This window comes from Paramormyrops kingsleyae, chromosome 23 (genome assembly GCF_048594095.1).
Source record: "Paramormyrops kingsleyae isolate MSU_618 chromosome 23, PKINGS_0.4, whole genome shotgun sequence".
Lineage (NCBI taxonomy): Eukaryota > Metazoa > Chordata > Actinopteri > Osteoglossiformes > Mormyridae > Paramormyrops > Paramormyrops kingsleyae.
Window position 1 is genome coordinate 171,521 of NC_132819.1, and position 9,121 is coordinate 180,641.

Genomic DNA, 9,121 nt, shown 5'->3' on the forward strand with positions numbered 1-9,121 from the left:
TCCTTCTGTAAACACACAGTTGATGTGATTGGTGATTGTCTCATCAGTCCAAAGGACATTCTCCCAGAAACTCTGGGAAATAGGTCATTCCCAGACTAACTATTGTTTTTCAATAGTGGAGCCCTCCTGGGTATTCTTCCATGGAGCCTATTATTGTTCAAAATGCGATGGATGGTGCAATCAGAAAGTGAAATACCTTGACCTTGACGCTCAGCTTGAATGGTTTTTGGTGGTTTTTTCTACCATCCGCACTATCCTTCTGATCAACCTGGGGTTGCATTTCTTCTTGTGCCAAATCCTGGGAGGTTGGCGGCAGTCCCATGAACTATATCCTCCTGAGACCCAAGGAAAAAAATGTCCTTCAATTATATATTATTTGTCTTTGGAGGAAATAAGACATCTTACAATTTAGATTTTTTCAAATTTATTTTTATTTTTAATTTCACAGCATGTCCTCTTTAGTGTACAACCTTACATCAGTGAAAAGATAGATGCAAAAACAACATGTCCACTGCAATGGACATAAATGAATGGGTGGGGTCTCAGGAGGTTACAATTTTTAATAATATTAGCAATTGTGGTCACAGGGACTAGGACTGGGTTTCGATACCCTGAATTCGATACCGGTTCCGAACGATAGTTTTTTCGATACTTTTATTTTAAGAAATATATTTTAACAAGATTACATAACACATAATCTCAGACAAACTTTGGTTTTATTTTTTCAGGATGTTTGTGACACTTTTCACAGCAGGCTTATCTCTAAGACCAATAAACAAAGGAACAAAAGCACAAAATATCAGTGCAAACCGTTTTAATAAAGTTCAAGCCATTTTAAGTCAATCAATTTTAAGTATTTGTGAGGCTCACTGCTGCTTAAAGGTTTAGTTCCCCCTTTAATTAAAATTCTGTCATTAATTATCTACAAATGAAGATATTTTGGATTTAATCCAAGAACTTTCTGATCCTCCCATAGATAAATCATTGAATAAAGTTATTTTTGTTTATTTTGCGCACAGAAGTATTCTCGCAGCTTCATATAATTATGATTGAACCACTTATATCACATGGACTTATTTTGACTATGTTTTTGGTTCCTTTCTGGGCATTGAAAACTGCATATCCAGTAAATATATGGGAGGATCAGAAAGCTCTTGGATTAAATCCAAATTATCGTCATTTGTGTTCTGAAGATAAACAAAGGTCTTATGGGTTTGGAACAACATTAGGGTGAGTAATTAATGACAGAATATTCATTTTTTTGGTGAACTAACCTTTTAAGATCACCTGAAATCACTCAACAGTTCTTCTTCAGAAAAATTAGCATGTCTGCTTTTTCAGGAGACAGACAAGCCCGCTCCTGGCTGATAATGTCCCCAGCAGTGGAAAATGTACGCTCTGAGGGTGTGGATGATGCTTGCATGCAAAGATACCTTGATGCCAATTCTGAAAGCATTGGCAGAGTGTCCTTCATATCCCACCACCAGGTTACTGGACTTACTGAGGACAGTGTAGATGGAAGCAGTCTGTACTTATTTATCTCTGCCTGAATCCTCTCTGTAGTGCTGCTGACAGTGGTCTGCATTCTTCAACAGCCATGTCCTCCACAGCAAACAGCTCCTCAAGGGCAGAAAGCTCTGGCCTCTTCTATTTACAAATAAGTAAAGAAATTAAGAAAAATATAAAACTCTATAAAGATAAATGCAAACAAGTTAATTTTCTTCTAAATTTAAAAAAATAAATAGGAAAAAATAGGACTTCTTTATATTTTCTTACCAGTGCTGTTGTTGCAGATGCACTGTCTTCATCAGAGCTGTCATCTTGGTTACCTGCTCTCTCTTCAAGTGCCTGTTCTATCTGCTCAGTCGGAGTCTATTTTCAATAACAAAAATAGGTCACACATATTGATCTACAATTCAAGAGGAGTAGAAGATTACCAATATGAATTAACACCTGTTCTGCTGGAGTTTATTTAAGATAGGCAGAATCTGACCCAAAGTTGGGCTCCTTTCAGCAGAGACGCAGAGGGTTGAAGTGTAAAGTATCTTTGTAACTTTGACAAACTCTTCTGCTTTTCTAAAATCCTCATCAGAAACTCTCTGCAGTCTGTAAAATATAATCACATTCATTAGCTGGACTATAGATTCATGAGCAAAATCGTTCACAATGAAAATGGAATAAGCATTTAGAATAAGAACTGTTTTTGCCTGTCCTTGTCCATTAATTTCTTAAGACGATGGTCCATGGAGGTGGCCTGGATGGCAGGGAACTGCTCCAGGAATCGCTCCACCGTGAGGAATAAGCTATTCCACCTTGTTTTCACATCAAGGATGACCGCATGTTCTGGAAGACCTAAAGTGAGAAAGAGAAATTCATGTTTGTGTGTGTGTGTGTGTGTGGTTATCAAAGTGGCTGTTTAGTTGCAGAAATGTTTTACTGCATGATTTAGCAAAGGATTTTTATTAACTATTTGGCCAAAGAGTTTTGCACTAAGGTTCATCTATTCTGATTTCTACCTACCGAGAAGACGCTGCTTCTCTTTAAGGATAGGTGTAGCCAGGCTGGATCTTTTCAGCCACACCACCATTGCTCTGATCCTTCCTGCCCACTGTGAGACTGAGGTAATTGTGTAAAGCTTCTGAGCAGCAATATTGAGAGTGTGAGCAAAGCAGCAATTTTTTTTAATACTCATCTTTTTTACTGCTACATCCATGTTTGCTGCATTGTCCACTGTCACAGTAACTACTCTGTGCTTTATATTGAATTCATCAAGAATATCTCCTATCTCTTCTGCTACAATGTCCCCTGTCTGGGATGTGTATACCGCCCTTGTATGTAGGACCTTCTCTTTCATGGAACCCTCTCTCACATAGTGAACTGACACTGTCAGGTAGTGGTCCTGTGCAATGCTGGTCCAGCCATCAGCAGTCACAGTCACATCCCTCACATCTTGCAACTCTTTCTTGACATTTTCTTTTTCAACTGCATACCATGCAGGTATGAAGGTATTTGAGAGCATGTCTCCGCTGGGGGACTGATATCTGGGCTTTAAGGTGCTTATCATCTCCCTATAGTTGACATCATCAAACACAAAAAAGTAAAATTAGCATTATTTTATCATTGTTGCTTACTGTAAAAAGTTTTAAAAATTATCTAGGTTAAGACTACCTACAAACCTGGCCAACAGCCTTAATGGTAATATTACAACATAATTTACAGCTTACTGTACTTACCTCCACCATGAAGCCTCCACAGTAGAAAAAGGCAGCAAACCTTTAACAATAAAATTTGTAACGGCCCTGTGGCATTCATCTTTCCTTTCTTTGTTCATTTTTACTTTTTCTGCCAGTGTAAATGGATTATCTCCTAATTCCAGGGTCAGCACGAGCAGAGACTATAACATTAATGTGAAGAAAACATGAAAACTAAACTGTTAATGCAGCCAAGGATAAGGACATTTAAATAAGAAGTTTAATGTGAGGTAAACTTCATCATTTACTGTTAACCTTAAAGCATTTTAGTATCAACTTAGCTAGGTATTTAAAGTCATCGAAACAGTACATACTGTAACGTTACACAGCGTACGTTAGGTCCGAAAAAGGATTAATAAATTGACCCCGCACAAACTTAAACTTAACTTTAACGGTGCACAAGCATGAAGCGCTAAAAGTTAGCTGATTTTGTATGTCTGTTTACTTGTCGGAGCCCCAGCCATCGCGCCGTTATCCTCATCAGTCACGGAGGACGACGCTTGTGGTGGGCATGTTGTTGGAGGCCCTGAGTCAGGAAAATACTGAGAGGATGATGATGACTGCACCGGCGTGATCTTCTTGCAGTCAAACACGGAGCAACTTTCTGCTCGTAAATTAATTCCGTGTACTGTCAGGTGTTTTATCATATTTGACGTGTTGCCAGTCTTGGACGCGATAACCTTTTTACAAATATTGCATCGCACGCTGTTGCCGTCAATCTTGGCATAATGTAGCCATACTTTTGATTGCTTAAACATCATTTGGGTTAAATTTATGCTTTAAAGCAGGGGTGTCAAACGTACAGCCCGCGGGCCTGAACCGGCCCGCCAAGGGATTCAATCCGGTCCGCAGGATAAATTTGAAAGTGAAAAATTTCAATGAGACATGAACTAGACTTTTTTAAATAAACTGCTATTCCTAAATTGTCCGCTAGGGGCGCACTGTTTTAGACATGGAGCATCTGAAAGAAGAAGAAAAAGACAAAACAATGCTCGCCTTTACACCCTCATTAACCAAAATGTCTTTGTCAAAAAGGAGAAAAGTGGATACTGAGTGTAGAGTTTTCCAAGAAAAATGGACAGCTTCCTATTTATTCACAGAGGTGAATGGGAAACCTGTATGCTTGGTGTGTATGCAACACGTGTCGATATTTAAGGAATATAATATTCGGCGCCACTATGAGACTCAGCATGGTGAAAAATACGACAGCCTGCAAGGACAACTGAGACGAGAGAAGATAAATGAGTTGCTGGTGGGTCTGAAGAAACAGCAGTCTGTTTTCACTCGGAGCCGAGAGGTCAGTGATGCAGCAGTAAAATCCAGCTACATAATTGTCATGTTCTCTGTGGGAAATTTGTTCTGTGTTTATAGTGACACCTGCTGGCGAATTTAACATAGTTGTATTGCTGGTCCCTGGTCAGTGTAGAGCCACCAGTTCATTGGTTGAGAGTGGTCAGGTGATCTAGTATTAACTTCCTGTTTAGCCATTTTATGACTAGGGACAAACTAGGAAGCATGTTGGGGCCTTGTCTTCTAATTCCTTTTTCATCTGTTTGTTTGGAACCTTCTAGAAGCATTGCTTGTAAGTGATCTAGTTGACCTATGTTTGATGGTTCATTGTTTCTGTGTATTAAGTGAATTTGTGCATTTTGTACACTTTGTGATGCTGTGTAACATAAGCAGCTCACCCATTGCTTTACTTTTACTGTGTTGTTAAGTTAGCAGTGTTGTAGGTATGCAGTGATTTAATAATTAGTCTCACTCAAGAAATTAGCACCTTTATGTCGACTTTACATCATTTGGAGCGTTTTGTTATTACATTATTTGTACTGACAACGTAGACATTTAGACTAAACTGAAACTTTATTTTGTGATCAGTTTAATAGATTCAGTAATTAGGAAGCTGTGTCCAAGACCTTCTCGAGTAAAGGAGAGTGAACTTTATTCATCGCGTCTGGCTCATCATTCCATCTACAATTATTGACTGTTTAGCTATCTGTCAACTCGTGCACAGTACGCACGCACGCTGAAGGATAGAATAGTGAAAAAGCATCGACACGGCGGGCTACATACAGCAGATCTCATAAAAGAAGGCAGCTACTCCTCATCCTCTCCCCTCTTCAGTCTTATTGTGTCCGCTTTTGATAAATCCAAGATGGAAGAGAATACAGAAGTGAGAGCGGAAAACCAGGTCAGTTGTATCCAGCAGCTCATCGAGTTCGAGAAAGACCTCTGCGAGCATGGAAGCAGCTAGGGCACGCGCAAAGGCAGAAGCCGCGAAGGCGTGCACTACACTCGTAAAGAGAGAAACTGAGGTAATATTACAAAAGGCGAAATTGGAAGCTGATCTGCGTGCGCTACAGCACGAAAAGGAAGTTGCAGCGGCCACAGCGGAAGCTGAATTTCTGGAGTCAGCAGTAGCAGAATTAGGACCAAATGGAAAGAGAGGTGACATTGGGATATTGCCTCATGAATCTGCCGGAAAGCGGACCAGTGACTATGTCGACTGCATTTCTGCCACACACCATAGCCAGGTCTTTCCCTATCAGACCCAGTCATTTTATCTCCCTCCAATTAGAGCAGTCCATCAGACATACACTGCAGAGCAAGCCGACGTGCAATCTTATCCATCGGTACATCACAACCTGTCACACCCTGCTCCGTACGATCCCGATGTGTGCCACGCCCCGCTCATTACCTCGTGTTCTTCCCTGATGGATCTCACCTGTTGCTCGTTTCCCTCAGCTTGTCTAGTGTATTTAGTCCTTGTCAGAGTCAGTCATCCCCAGATCAGTCATTGTTGTATTGTCCGTAGATGTCCGTGCCTGTCCGTCTTTGTGAATAAATCCCGTTTACCTGACGTTCTGGCTGCACGTCGCCTGCTTCCCTGTTCGCCCGAGCCCGAACGTGACACAACCCAGCCGAAATCAGAGCATGTCATCCCCAGTCTTACCTTCCTATCAAAGTCAAGCATCAGCCACATAATGCGGAGCACACGGATATGCAGCCGCACCTCCGTCCTCCTTACCAACTATTTCACGATCGGACCCACAGTCAGAGCACAGCATACCAGCCGCCCTCTCTTCCCCCATAGAGACCAGTGCACTCATCAGCCACCATAGACCACGCGGTGATGAGTGACATAGCCAGGTACTTAGCACGCCGCGAGCTCGTTAATTTCAGGCTTAGCAAATTTGATGATCACCCTGAAAACTACTGGGCCTGGAAGTCCTCATTCACCAGTGCCGTGGAAGGGCTCAGATTGACTGCTAGCGAAGAGCTTGATCTTTTAGTTAAATGGCTAGGGCCCAAGTCTTCAGAACATGTCAAGAGACTAAGGGCTGTTCATATTACCGACCTTGCCTCTGGCCTGAGAATGGCATGGGCACGTCTTGAAGACTGCTACGGCTGTCCAGAGATCATTGAAAGAGCCATTTTCGACAGGCTAGAAAATTTTCCCAAAATTAACGTCAAAGAACCTCTAAAGCTTAGAGAGCTCGGAGACCTGCTAAGGGAAATTGAATCAGCAAAGTTAGAGGGCAATCTGCCTGGGTTGTCTTATCTAGACACAGCACGAGGTGTAACCCCCATCGCCAACAAGCTCCCTCACAACCTCCAAGAGAAATGGATGTCTCTGGGATCACAGTATAAGATTAATCACCAGGTAGTCTTCCCTCCTTTCTCATATTTTGCTGACTTTGTCTGTCGTGAAGCCCACACACGCAATGACCCCAGTTTCACTTTGAGCCTGTGTGCTAGCAATGCTGCAAGGCCAGACTACTCTGTGAAAAGACATGGACAGCCTAAAAGCTTTATGACAGCTAACAAGACTGAGATCTCACACAGAGAGACTTCAGACACAGTTAAAAGCATTTCGAACAGCAAGCCAGACATCGACAAACAATGCCCCATTCACAAAAAACCCCATCCCCTCAGACGCTGTAGAGGCTTTCGTGCTAAAAACATTGAGGAACGCAAAACATTCTTAAGGCAAAATAATGTCTGTTTCAAATGCTGCTCTTCAAACAGGCATCTAGCAAAGGATTGTAAAGTAGCAATGCAATGTTCAGAATGTAACAGTGACGCGCACGTCACAGCTCTCCATCCTGGACCGCCCCCTTGGACTGTTTAGCCCCCTGGTGTAGAGCACGGCAGGGAGGAAGATGAAAATGCCACTCTTGTGGTTAACAACAAGTGCACTGATGTTTGTGGCGATTCATTGAGTTCTCAGTCTTGCTCTAAAATCTGTCTCATCCAAGTCTATCACAAAAACAAACCGGACAGGGCCGTAAAACTTTATGCTATACTTGACGATCAAAGCAACCGGTCGCTCGCTAGATCAGAGTTTTTTGATATCTTCTGTCTCAAGAGCACAGAGTCTCCTTATACTCTTCGCACGTGCGCCGGAGTCACAGAGATGTCTGGGAGGAGAGCTACAGGTTTCATCGGGCGATCTCTCGACGGAACCTGCAACGTGTCTCTTCCTACGCTCATTGAGTGCAATCACATGCCAGATGACAGATCAGAGATACCTACGCCCGAGGCAGCAAAACACCATTCACACTTATGTTCCATTGCTCACCTCATTCCCCCTCTCAATCTAGATGCGCAGATCCTCCTTCTGCTTGGCCGCGATGTCCTGCAAGTTCACAAGGTCAGAGATCAACGAAATGGGCCTAAGAATGCACCTTATGCTCAGAGACTCGACCTTGGCTGGGTCATAGTTGGTGACGTCTGCTTAGGCACTGCTCACAAGCCCACAACTGTGAACACATATCGCACCAACATCTTAAGCAATGGATGTCCTTCTCACTTCAGTCCATGCCACAACCACATCTTACTGAAAGAGAAGCTGAATGCAGACAACACGTCAAAACTCCCTCTTTCCTCTCAGTCTGCTCTTAACACCCACCTCTTTCGCAGTTGGGATCTCCAAGGTGAAAGCCCACAAAGCGCCACCATCTTTGAAAGAATGGTAGATGATGACAGAGTGGCTCCATCAGTTGAGGACAGACTGTTCATACAAATAATGGACAAAGAGATGTTCTTGGACAACACAAATAGCTGGGTAGCTCCGCTTCCCTTTCGTTCTCCGAGAGTACGCCTGCCTAATAACAAGGAACAAGCTCTGCGCCGTCTCACTTCTCTCTGTCGTATGCTTGGCAAGAGGCCTCAGATGAAGGAGCACTTTGTGGCGTTTATGCAGAAAATCTTCAATAATCACCATGCTGAACTGGCTCCGCCCCTGCATGAAAGAGAAGAATGCTGGTACTTACCTACATTCGGTGTGTACCATCCACATAAGCCTGACCAGATTAGAGTGGTGTTCGACTCCAGCGCTCGTCATCTCGGTGTGTCACTGACAGGCCCAGACTTGAATAACAGCCTCCTGGGTGTCTTGTTACGCTTTAGACGTGAGCCAGTAGCCATCATGGTAGATATAGAACAAATGTTCCACAGTTTCATTGTCCGAGAAGACCACAGGAACTACCTCAGATTCTTCTGGTTCAGAGACAATGACACATCTGAAAACATTGTTGAATACAGAATGAGAGTTCATGTGTTCGGCAACAGCCCTTCGCCTGCCGTTGCAATGTATGGACTCAGGCGTGCAGCTCTACACGGAGAGGCTGAGTTTGGTGCAGATGCAAAGAACTTTGTGCAAAGGGATTTCTATGTTGATGACGGTCTCAAGTCCCTCCCCTCTGTCACCGAAGCCATCGACCTGCTTAAAGCTACACAAGAAATGCTCGCTATCTCTAACCTGAGGCTTCATAAGTTAACATCCAACAGCACGGCAGTTATGCAAGCATTCCCTTCAACTGATTATGCGAAGGATCTGAAAGACCTGGACCTGGAAATAGATTCTC

The 9,121-nt window shown here is 42.9% G+C and overlaps 1 long non-coding RNA gene across 2 annotated transcripts; it reads right to left on the reverse strand.

The window, feature by feature from the left end:
* Positions 1 to 605: 605 nt before the first annotated feature.
* On the reverse strand, positions 606 to 8,224 carry LOC111843337 (uncharacterized). 2 transcript variants are annotated; one of them, XR_011985031.1, is made up of 4 exons: positions 3,234 to 8,224; positions 1,954 to 3,068; positions 1,777 to 1,872; positions 606 to 1,647 (listed from the first exon to the last, which is right to left on the reverse strand). It is a non-coding gene; the product is annotated as an uncharacterized lncRNA (long non-coding RNA). The 2 variants fall into 2 exon arrangements; XR_002838135.2 differs by having other exon boundaries at positions 1,954 to 8,224.
* Positions 8,225 to 9,121: the final 897 nt, after the last annotated feature.